This window comes from Octopus sinensis, unplaced genomic scaffold (assembly GCF_006345805.1).
Source record: "Octopus sinensis unplaced genomic scaffold, ASM634580v1 Contig20058, whole genome shotgun sequence".
In the NCBI taxonomy this organism is placed as follows: domain Eukaryota; kingdom Metazoa; phylum Mollusca; class Cephalopoda; order Octopoda; family Octopodidae; genus Octopus; species Octopus sinensis.
This window is the reverse complement of record NW_021836851.1, coordinates 23,556-36,901: the sequence shown is the minus strand read 5'-3', so window position 1 is coordinate 36,901 and position 13,346 is coordinate 23,556. Positions and strand designations below refer to the sequence as shown.

At 31.9% G+C, this 13,346-nt stretch overlaps 1 non-coding gene across 1 annotated transcript; it reads left to right on the top strand.

Moving 5' to 3' along the window:
• Positions 1 to 88: 88 nt before the first annotated feature.
• On the top strand, positions 89 to 169 carry Trnal-aag. The gene has a single exon. It is a non-coding gene; the product is annotated as a tRNA-Leu (tRNA).
• Positions 170 to 13,346: the final 13,177 nt, after the last annotated feature.

Below are 13,346 nucleotides of genomic sequence, written 5' to 3'. Positions count from 1 at the left end.
TAGAAAAAGTATACCCCTAACCTTAATTAAGTACATAGGAGAGTGGCTGATCATAATAGAATTTCTAGATAGACGATACACGATAGACGCCAGCATGGCCGAGCGGTTAAGGCGGTAGCTTAAGGTGGTATTACAGTAATGTGCGTGGGTTCGAATCCCACTGCTGGTATTTTTTGTTTTTTAAAAAGGTTTTCAACATCAGAAGGCAAAACACGATTTCGAATCTTGATTTTGATATTTTTTTTTCATGTTGATAATTTATTTAAAGAAAAAAGATAGATACTAACTAGGGTAGGTGGCTGAAAGAGTCGTCAAGAACCAAAGGGTCAGCTCAACGACATCGCACTGTGTATTGAATGGCAGTTTCAGCTGGGTACGGCGACCGAGATTCGCTGAAAGAGCTAGCTTGTCTCCCTCTGGCAGTTTATTTTCGAGGAAATTTTTCTACCAATGTCAGTAAGGAATTGAGTCGCGGCCTTGCTGGCGATTCCTAATGTTTGATATATAAGCTAGTAAATAAGCTCTTCCAGACATATTCATCTTCGAATTAGTGTCTGTCGAAACCTCAGGCGCACTAGGACCATCAAGACTTCGTTTCCTCGTCTTTGATATTAAATAATGTTGGTTGTACATTTTATTAATATTTAATTAGCAAAAAAACAATAGCGATAATTCAACGACTACGAATGGGAATCCTTCAAATCTTGTTATTCGGATAATTAAATGAATTATACGTTTAATTTCGAGGATGATAGTCAACTCTTTCTAAATGTAAAAAACATTTAACTTCAGGGAGTGATTGAAATCGTTGGCTATACTGCGACCTTTCCTTAATAAAGTGTTTTAATCGTGTGTTAGATAGGTATATCAATGACTATACACGTAACTCAATGGACCAACAAAAGTCTATGCTATGTTCTATCAAATACTGAGTATGAAAAATTATGAAAATTCCAATTGGAGTATTAATATGGAGAGAAAAATTTAGCATTCTTACTGAAGAACAAGGCTAAGTCGCATCAAAAAGTTCTTTGCACAATCGCTTACGGCCAAGAACTGAGTATTTAGTATTTTCTCCAAGATAATAAGGCATGTTTATGCCTGCCTTTGCTGAATGTATTTAAAGTACATATTTCCTTCATGTAAGCTCTGACAATTTCGGAGCTGCATAACTCCAAGATTAAGTTTTTATACTTCGGTAATGTTATTCGTGCTTTAGACGCAGATTTGTATCTCAATAAGAAGTTGAAGATCTTAATCGTACCATTGAGTAAATCAGCCGGTTTGGATTGTTTATTGTTAACGAGTAAATTAACGCGTGTTCAGAAACTGTCATGAGAGTTGGAAAAATGGCTTAAATTGTGTTAGTTTAATCAAAAATTTAACACATTTGTTTCTAAAAATAGCTTTCAACGACAAGATAAAATCTCCATTTTTAGCAATTATACAAATCGTTATTTATTAATTATGAATCAACGGAAATTGATTAAAACACAATTCAAATGAATGTTATACGTCCCCTTTTTACTTGGTTGAACGTAATACTTCTTTTTGTATAAAAATATGATTAATTTTTATTTTTATAGTTAATTACAGAAATTTTTGTCTATGCTGGAGCCATGGTTCTCCGGAACTATCTCAATCTGGGAAATCCGTCGATAAAAACTATTCAATATTCAGGGATTTTTTATATAATTATTGCTGTAATGATTTTTATTGGATTAATATGTGGAATTTTATCACTGAAAACAAAAAAGCGTCTTTTTTGCAGAATAATTGTAGACTAATTTTTCTAATAAATTACTATAGTATGTTATCATTCTTTTTTTCGTTTGTGGATTCGTCTTAACTATCCTGTCCTTATTTTATTTTCACACATCTAGCGTATGTGTTAATAGTTATTTTTAGTGTGTTGAAAAATTTAAAAGTGGGTTTTTATGGGTCATTAAAAATTATGAAGAAACCAGTCCAGAAGTCGACTTTTGGCAAAAAACCTTCCAATGCTGCGGTGCTTATTCCCCTGACGATTATAATGGAAATATTACATCAAGTTGTTATATTTCTGAAAATCTTTTTAAAATTAACATTTATGAAACTGTTTTCTACTTTTTAATGTATTTTAGGGATGCGTGCATAAAATAATATCATTAATCGAAGAAAACAAAATTCCATTAACGGCAGTCAGTGGGAGTGTTTGTTTAGTCACGGTTTATATTTTATTATTAATATTTATAGTTTCTTGGAATATGTTTTTCGTTTGTAAAATTTTAAATCTTATAGTTAAATTTAACTGATTTTTGATTAAATATCTGGACTATTTATTGTCTTTATTTAATTTTTGAATATTTTCTTTTTAGTTAAGATAGTTACAAGAAACTTGTCCTTTTAATCAGGCAGCAGATAAAACCACGAGTATAAAAGACATTTTTATTATAACAAAAGTCAAACATTCAGCGGAAAAATCCGTTGATTTGAGGAACCTTTTATTTTTATTAGAATCTGTAGAATTGAGAGCAAAGTAAGTACATCTAAAACTTTTTTTAATGAACACAAAATTTGATGTCAATCCCTAAATCCTGTAAAAACGGTAATTTAAATACAATTTATATACATGTAAATCAATGATACTTAAAAGTGCCTATTTATAAAAAATATGAATGAGAATGGTGAGACTGTCTGTCAAAATCAGGTGTTAAAATAGGTTTGTTGATTGGCGAAAGATTTAAGTCTGTAAAGTTATCTTTTCATATTCTGGTTAACTTTCTTGAGGAATAAAGTTTGCTCATATATGTTGATGCAAACAATACAATGAAAAATCAGGAACGCATTCTTTATTTTCAATTTACTTTTAAGGTGGTGAGAAATGTCTTTTAAACTAAAGAAATACAACTTTTTGAAAGGCTTTCTTGATTAATACAACGAAAAAATAGTAGAAAATCTGTGATTTCATCATTTAATCATTTAGAAAGGCCGTTATGATAATTAATAAGTTAAGAAGTGTCATCGATTTTAATACTTTCCTGGCGATCCAGTACAAACCCAGATGTGGTTAGGCAGTCAACGATACTGTCAAATAATTTTTTTCTTGCAGTAATCCACAATTGTTCTTCGTAAAATGGAAATAGCTTCAAATTTGACTAAAAGTCAGGACATACTGTCTGCATCAACCATGCATTCTGTAATAAATTTTTCATCTGTAAATAGCTTGTTATTTGCGAAATTTAATAAGTTAATAAAAATTTGCCCTTTTGAGCACTTTTATAATTAACAAAGCATCTAAATTAGTTAACTTCTCTATTTTTCTTGTTATTTTGCAAAAAAAAAATTATACTAAAAAAAACAAAGCAGCTGTAATGAGTGTTCTAACTATATGTGTGCTCTTTATACAAATGTTTGTCAAAATTGATCTCAAAATGTAAAAATTAAATATTGTATTATCAAAATTGATGTAAAAAATGTCAATATTGCTTACTGCAGTGTCAAAATTAATGAAAAAAGTGTTAAAATTGAACTGAAAATAGTATAGTTGCTAGTTTTTTCATGGCTGTGTACCCTGTTTATTGTTAGGGTAATAACTCTAGCCGCTTGTTGTTGAGTACGGAGGATTAGCCTTTAAATAATTGACATGCATGAGTGATCGATCCTACCTGTCTTAAAACACGGACCAAGAAGATTACTATATTAAAAAGTCTAATGAAGTTATTTCATGCTGCGAAATAAAAGTAACTTGAGGTGAAGGTATTAAACCTGCAACATACGCTTCTAACTGTAATTACAGTTTACCAGGGAGTGTTCGCTAATGCTTTAAGAACCAAAAGATGCCGAACAATATCTGGTTAAGATGAAGGAAGTTGAAACAACGGTAGAAATCTATCGCGGTTCTGACGTGCAAATCGATTATTAAAGCTGGGTATAAAGGCGAAATAATAATCGAGGCATCTCTCCAAAATTTTTCTCAGGAGAGCTGGTGTTCGTAAAAAAGTTTCATGTGTTAAAAGTCTAAATTAAGATATGTGGCTCATTTGATTTATTTATTAGAAACACATATAAAATTAGAGTACCAAGAGAGTTTCCTTAATTTTTTTAAATTTCGAACTCTCCTGTTCAATATCCTACCTTTGTAATATAACCAAGACAGATAACTCTAATTTTTATTTTTTAATAAAAAAATTAGTAAATTTTAATCGAGTGTTTTGTTTTTTTCGCATCTAACTAATAATAATGTAAACTCTTTCGAATCCCCCACATTTACAAAAAATTAATTTTTCATGTGTTTATAGGAAAATAATTTAGAAAATCGATAAAAACCCTTTCGAATCCATCATTTTGGTTCCTGACCGATATGTGGGGATTAGAGAGTTTACTGTATTTGTTTTGAATGTGGATAGATCAAATACATTTTCTGGAGTCTCTTGCTTAATTTACCAGCATTTTGAATCCGCAATCTGCATTGTTTATAACTTGTTGATCACCAAAATGTTCCGGAAATTGTTTTTTTATAGCCCTCTTCATCACTACTGTTATCATCCCACAAACTCTAATAAATAGCATTTTACACAATATCCGAAACAATTAGACTTTCTCCAGCGTTTTCTTTTTCTCGACAGTCATATTCTAAAGCTTAAAGTGTTTGTATTGAATGTTGTATTGAAGTGTTTGTAATCTCGTCTCATGCCAATTTTGCACATGAAATAGCATCCAATAGTGTGATTCCCACTATTGCTTCGTCTATTTGTGGTGCAAGATTTTCATTATAGATAATCGTTTTCATCATCCAGTTTTTGAAATAATTCTCAAATGCCTTTATTATCCTTTGGTCACATGCCTGAATTAAGGAGGTTGTATTTTTTGGGAAAAACATTACGCTGACGTCTGAAAGTTTTCCAGAAATAGCATGACAAGTTGCATTGTCAATTAATTTTTTGTCATCCAGGCTTTGCACAAAACATCATATTCAATGCCGATTTTTTTTCAGATTCACGCTTTTTGATACTCTTGCTAACTTCGTAGGCACGATTATAAGCGGTTTATATTTTTCTCCCGTGTAACTGAAACACAAAAGAAGTTTCATACGTTTTTTCTTATTTTGTGTCCCCTGTGTACATCATTTCTTTTGACAAAACTCTTGGAAACAGCTGGCCCATTAATTGAGAAAAGAGATTACTAAAAATCTCGTAAAATGGGCATTACATTCGTATACAATTGTCCCATCGATCACAAATCATTTTATCCTTATGACCCGAAAGTCTGATCTTTTTTACTTTGATTTAGTTTTCTAAGAATTGGTTTTCTAAAATTTTTTTGGTTCATATACAATGTTGTTTTGCATTTTATAACTTTGAGATATATAAATGTTATTCAATAATGTTCCCAATCAAAATAAGAATGACATTTTCATATTGTGAGGTTGCAACTAATAAATGTTTTCTTTAAAATTCCGACTATATTATTGTCAATTTATTTAAAGAAGTGGCTAAGTTTATATATCTTAAATTATGTCGAATGTATGGAATTAAACGAAGCAGGAGATTGAAGGGACATTCTATTGTGTCAATAATGTCGATCCAAAATGTCGAAATTAGACCTGTCACGTCAATTATGACTAGGGCAACCAAAAGTCACAATTTATGACTGAAACGAAAGTCCAATTCAGTAAACCTGAGATTTTTGTGTATGACAAGAGGAAAAAATAAATAAATTTAATCGAAGTTGGCATTACTTCACAAGATCGTTTAAAGCAAGTTGAAGTGGAGAAATTTCACAAATACGACCTGTTTGCAAATGAACTGTCGATCATCTATGAAGAAAAGTAATAATTATTCCAATTTTCTTGACATAGGATGGAATTGTGTCAAAGCCGACCTTAGGTTCCAAGTATTGAATATATGTTATTTATACCATTTAGGCTTTTATATTCTCCTGCGTTCCCCAGGAATACCTTCAGGAAGTTAACTTTTTTTCTACCCGCCATAACTAAATTTCGATGTGGCTTGAAAAAGTTAGAAAGGTGTTGAAGATAACTCTTAGAATCTTCTGGGTTTTGTTCTGATGTATAATTTTCCCGTCCGACATTGCTTCAATTGAAGCATTAGTTTCTTTTATGAATACAGTAAATGAATATTCTCAAATAATAAAAATGTTTAGTGATAATTAAATATTATATAAATATAATTAATTTTATTTAATAAATATTTAAATAAATATTATTAAAGCACGATATTTATAGTGTGGTGCTATTAATTTAATGGATATGAAACGACCATCTAAAGTCGATGAATATTTATCTGAATGGGGATCTTTTGAAAAAGTAAACGATTTTTAATTTTAAAAAATAGATTTTAATAAATAATTTATGCAAAAGTATTCAATCTGTGAATAATCTCCCTCAAAATTCAGATGATTATGACGATTACTGTTCTCTATTTCCCCAATTTAAGGATTTAATGGAGATCGAAGAAAAAAAGATAACAAAATTGTTATTTTATACAAATATAAACCGATGTAGAATTTCGAAGCTTCTTCGCCATTCGATGATTCGACTCGACATTTTTTCAAAGGATAGTCTTACTGATATAAGTGACAGCATGGAAAAACTAGTCGACATCAACGATATTATTCTGGAGCGTGTGGTATAACAAAAATTGTGTTATTTTAAACAGAATAATTCATTTGATGAGGAATGTGGACTCAAAAAACCCGAAACTCTAGTCGTTGTTGACAATAATCTAAATTCAGACAAAAAAGTAATTTTATTTATCAAATCTGTATAGTTCACTTTGCTCACTGCTAAAAATGTCGTCAGGCCACAGATGTACTTTCGTGATGAACTTGACAATTCAAGAGGATCAAAATTTGTTGCCAAAATCACCTTCAAGTATAACTCCTTAAGGCATGATGGTATATTTTTGTTTGATTTAAATTCTTTAATATTTTTTTAATAATATTGGTAGATGAAACTGAATTTTATGACCATCCTTACAAATACGAAATTTTGCAGTTCAACGTACCGAAAAGACAGCTAGAAAGACTCCAACCTCAGGTTCCATCATAATTATATTCTAGAATTATACTTCATTTGACGACGAACAAATTATTTTTATAGACAAAATCGAACAATTGAATCAATTAATTGATATTCTTTCTACTACGACGGAATTTTCTGTTGATTTAGAGGTACACCAGTTGCCATAATTAGTAATAGCATCATTCGTATCGATCATTTCAAGGATTTACCTGTCTTATACAGATATCTACTCGACAGTCAAACTACGTAATCGACGCACTTTCACTCCGTCATGAACTAAATGTCCTTAATAAAGTGTTCACTGATCCCAACATTCTTAAAGTAATTGTTATTTAATATTTATTTTTGATTTGATTTTTTAATATTAAAGGTTTTCCATGGGTCAGATTCGGATATTATTTGGCTACAAAAGGATTTTTCAGTTTATGTTGTTAACATGTTTGACACGGGACAGGCAGCACGAACATTGGGATATCCACGCTTTTCATTAGCCTATCTTTTATACAGATTTATTGGAATACCCTGCAACAAAGGCTACCAACTAGCCGATTGGCGTGTAAGGTTGTGGCAAATCATTCATTTCTAAGACCTCTTCCCAAAGATATGCTCAAATATGCGTCGCAAGATACACATTATTTACTTTATATATACGACAACATGAAGAATGAACTCATTAATAATGGAAATGATGCTCTCTTGTATAAAGTTTACCAAAAAAGTACTCAGCTGTGCCTTAAGGTGAGATTCCCCAGTTAAATAGTTCATTAGGTTTATAAAAAGAAAGAATTCTCCCATTTAGATTCTTTAAAGCTGATCAATAATTCTTTGGAATTAAATTCCCGTCAAAAATATGCGTTGATTTTGTTACATGAGTGGCGAGATCGAATAGCCCGCTTAGAGGACGAGAGCGAAGCTTATGTAATGTCAGCCAATATGCTGCTTGAACTGTGTCTTAAAATGCCGAATGACCGAGAAGGCATTACAGCCTGTTGTAATCCTCTCCCTCCACTCATTCGTATATATCATGAAGAGATATTCTCATTTTTTGTAAAGGCTTCAACGCTTACTGACGAAGCTGTATAATTTTGATTTAAATGATGTTAGATTGACAATTTTTTAAACGAGGTTTATTCTGAGTTTAAGATGTCTACTCAACCGAATATTCCGAGTGTCAAAACAGAAGTGACTTCTTTTGTTCATTTACACGATTTTACGGGGACCGACAATAATTGGGCTAAAAATGAGTTATACGGTTTGTTTTACTTTTTTGACTAACTAATTAGTTGATCGGAAGAATATTTCTGGCTTATTTGCGAGCGATGCTTACAGGGTGAATCCTACTAAAAAGGTCACAGATACATTAAAGGTGTAATCTGGTTTAATTGTATACTTGTAGTCTCGTATTGGGTCTCAATTGATGAAATCGTTGGATGGGACAGAATTGAGTAGGATAGGATTATATCATGTGGGTTTAATTACTTCATCTCCCATTAGATTTATTCAAAATCAAAGATTAAGGATTTAATGGCGACACATTGTCTTTTACAGGTTTATTTTTAAATATGAATCAATAGTCTTTGTCAAAGTGGAAATTCAAGGAAAATATTATCAAGTCAGAAGAAAAGATGGTCGTCCAGGAGGATAATATCACTAATGAAGAGTTTAATCCATCAAATGAGGTCAGGACGCAGTCCTATTATTCATTTTCCGGAAAACGTGACAAGAAACTCGTGGTGAATCCCATCGAGGCTAAGAATTTTTTACCCAAAAAGGCATTTTTGTAGTCTTATTTGGTAGATTAAGAAAACAGATCATTTCACACCGTTTGATTATCAAAGTAAGGTCAGAGAAACTTCAGTTCATGAAAATAAAGGTTCTGGTGGCTGTATTATATTTTTAGGCAAGAAAGATGGGAAACTAAACCCTCGGAAAAAGACTAAGGGGGTTGTTACGTATTTGTGTATAGATATTTAGATTTTTGAGAAAATTCGTTCCAAGAAAAAGTTTACCAAGGGGAAAACATCTACTTTTAAATAACTTTTTTATTATAAATTTTGTTTAAATCAGTTTTGAATTACAATTGACTTTCTGAATTTACCTTTGATGATTGAATTGTTAATATTCCAAATTACGGATGAGATTTTAATTTGATAAATGGGGATTGTGTCATTCTGTATATAATATGAGTAAGAATTTTCAAAAATAGCTACAAATGTTCAAAATAGTAAAGATAAATCGGATGTTTACTTTAGATTTGTTGATAAGCTTAAAACATAACCAATTCCAGTTACTCATGTTCAAATAGTTGAATTTCAACAAGTCCCATGAATTAACACAAGAAGGAAGCAGCCTCGGCTCCACACGGCGGCATCCGAATTCTGAGATCCACTTCTTGTCAATATTTTCCATCCTACCCTCCCAAAACATCCGGTCCTCGTCGATCCAGGACGCCTTTTGTGTCAAACTCTCCAAATACTGTCGCTTATTGAAAAATTCTTTGCAGCATCCCCAAATTTCCATCTATCCAAATTCTTGTCCGCTTTTATTAACGACGCTAATGCCTCAAACACGTGGGTACCCTGGTCTCTCCTTGTCGGCTTCGTACCCCTACTTACTGTCTGTTTGGACAAACTTTAACCTCCCGCTTCCATCGGATCCTTCGAGAAAAACGAAAACTTTCCGCTAACTCTTATTGCTCCGGAGAAAAGCGACATTCTCGATAAGAAAGTAATTTCGTATTTCAGGCGGTTCCAAGAAAGGATTTCCAATTCGATAAGAGTAATTTCGTTTTTTAATTGCCGTACCAATATAGCCGCTTTTGTAAAGAGTATTGTAAAGAGGTTGAACGAAAGCCTCCAACACGCTGTGCGTCGTATAAAGCCGAAAACAGTCTAAAAATTTTGTGAAATTTTCGAGTTGGCGATAAAACCTCAAAATCTGCGTCCAATCTACACCATCTTCCGTTTTATAAGCCTATGGAAAGGTGAGATGGATATCATTATTTGAATGTCGTAAAAATGGGAGAAATATCCTCTATGGGGCCAATCCTACAAAGAGTAAAGGAAAAAAATTATATTTTATTAATAAATACGTAGTTTTAATCTACGCGTGTATTTACACTTTTGCTGTGATGGCTATCAATTATGAAACAAAATTAATCATTGATATTAAAGAACAAATTATTTTATAATACAGATAATAAAAATATTTCAGAAACTACGAGAGGATAGGTTAGGTTAAGCCATATTCAGCCGATTCTGGCCATTGGCGATTCTGTAAAACAAGTCCCTCTACGAAACTCTATCCCCACCAGCTCTGCTATTTCCGACAAATGATGTCCGGTAAGTTTCACTACTTCAGATGTCCAGTTTAGTTTTGGTCTACCCTGCTTCCTTTTTCCAGCGAACGAAGACAGCAGGATTTCTTTTCCTATATCATTCTCCCGAAGCACGTGCCCCAAATATGATAATTGTTGCTTCCAAACTTTCGCCACAAGCGACAGTGTAGGTTTAATCCTTTCGAGAACAACGACATTTGACACTTTGTCGTACCAATTTATATTCAAAAGTTTGCGCCAGCACCATAATTCCAGTGAGTCCACGAGAGGATAAGGTTTCAATATCCGGTCCTTTTATAAAGGAAATTGCCTAACACTTTCAAAGCTTCAAATGGCCGGCTTGACAGATTTAAAAAGCGACATGATCAGAAATTGATATCAATTTTCAGAAAAACTCTTGTGATTTGACTTAAATCCTTTATTAAAAAAGAAACTAATTAACTAAGTAATTTTACTAAGTCCAGAGCCTTTGAAGTGAGCAGAAGGTGGCACTCCACGCACCTCCTCCCCTTCTTCCTCCTTCTCTCTGGCACTGTAGACCTTCGAGAAGGTGCAGTTCAGCGCCTCTTGCTGACTAAACGTCAGGAAAGGGCTGGATCAAAAAATGCGACAATGATATTATAATGCGAAACTACAGGAATAGAATATAAAATTATTATCTATTAATTAATAATTAATTAAATTTTTATATTTCTTCGGGGTGCGCCTATAATATTATAAATTATTATCCTGAGCCACACGTTGTTTGTATTGTGGTTAGTTTTCTTTATTTGTTGTTTATTTTTTTATTTTTATTATCATTCGAGTTAATGGATTAATCTCTCACCAATTCATTAATTTTGTAACTTTCCTATTACTGAATTGTTGATTTTTGTATTATATGGTTATATTCCATGACTCTCTGATATTATATTTCATTATTTAAAAAATATTTTTGGTATCGACTGAGTTCTTTTTCCCCTGGAAAAGTTGGTCTAAAATTATACTGCTGGGATAGAAATGTTTTTTCCATAAAACCAACAATTCGAAACTTTTTAATATATTTCGAATTATTATTTATAAATTGTCATTAAAGACGGCTACAATTTCAGTATTGTTTTACGATAAAATATCAAAGAAAGATTAACCACAATTTTCCTTGAATGATAAAATAATCTCATGCATTAGATTAATTGATTTAAAATGGTCATTTATTGTAATTAATTCGATTTTTATCTCAAGAATAGAATTTCTTATCTTTAATAGATCAATAATCAAAGAAAGTTTGTAATTGGAGAATTAACTCAAATTTAACGCGGTTAGAATAGGTGAAATAAGCCGACTAAACTATCTCATGGAGAGATATTGTGTAGACTAAGATATTATTTATGAAAGTATATTATTAGAAAATCCTCCTGTGAATCGGTTGGTCATCGACACCTGTCGTATTGCATCGTGGATTAATTGAATAGCCTCACTTTGCGTTATGAATACTCCGGAGTAACTGACACTGATTAGTAATATTGTGGAGATATCAAGTAGAATGCCGTGTTTCCTCCAGATCCAATTGTCGTAATGTGATTTGTATTTTGTAAAACGCTGCATGAATCAATTTTAAATGTATATATTCTTCCGTTGTAAACACATATAAGAATTCCGCTCTAAAAATACAGAAGAATGCAATGTTTCCTCCAGATCCAATTGTCGTAATGTGATTTCTCCGTTGTAAACAAATACAAGAAATGCGCTCTAAAAATACAGAAGAAACTCAAACATATCGATGGGAAGTTGGACAATAATCCATTGATGAAACTTAACAGATTCTTTGGGAACCGTCCAAAAAACAAATTAATTTGAAAAATATGAATGATAACGACCAATTCATGTTTCCAGAAAAACCAATATTTGCATCATTTGTTATATCACGGAGATTTTGATTGAATTGTTTTATTATTGTTTGTTGCGAGTATTTCAAGCATAGGTTACTTTTGTATCTGGATCATGAATAACCCCTTCCAATATAATTTTTTATATTTCAAAAAGATTGAATTTTTAAAAAATATTACTTTCATTTAAAATCACTTTTTAAATTTGAACATTTTAAATAAATTAAACCTTTTTAGACAAGTTTAGTACTTAGCTGACTGACCACTTGAAGAATAAAGAGAATTGTACTCTCATTTTGCTTGAAGTAAAATAAAAATAGACGAAAGAATATGCACTAAAAGTCTAAAAACTACTAAAGGAACTTAAAAAAATTCGATTTAAAATATCTTACAATAGTTCTGATTCCCTCAATTGTTTAAGTTGCACTGAGTACAATAATTTAAACAGTTATAAAAAGGGTTTAGTCTTTATTTGACTATTTGAGTAAAATTGTGGTACAGGATTACATTTAGCCTCAGAATTTGGTTATCCTGATATTATTTCGTATATTCTCTTTCACCCAAAGACTGATAAGCCCATTACAAATTGGAATTTGAAGGTTCCTGGTTGTGTTGCTGTGCAATTGTTATTTCGGGGTGCTAGAAGACAGGTTCGGAGGATACACCCAAAAATATTAAAGAGAAAATGCAAATCGTCTAGGACCTAGACGATTTTTTCGTTGATCAGGAAGCTCATTGGAATGAAGTCCATTTATTTCCGGAAACCATTGCTGTACCAGATGTATCGATTGCAATCTTCCGAGGTGACTTTTTCTATTTGCGGTGCAGCCACTGAATCCTGATTTCCATTTAATAATTATTTTTTTAATTAACATATTGGTTTAAAAAAATTAAAATAAATGCGGGCAATCTATTTAGAGTAATTACTAAGCAGTGTCTAACACATAAGTCTTTTCAATCTGGAAAAATTCCGTTTCGACAAATATACAAATTTATCAGATAACTATTAGTTGACGTTACTTGCCGACTGCCGATTATTTTCTAAAAAATTAACTTGGATTTGTATCAGTTATCTTAAGCGGAAAAATGTTGTTGCACTCCAAATCTAACTTGGAATCAG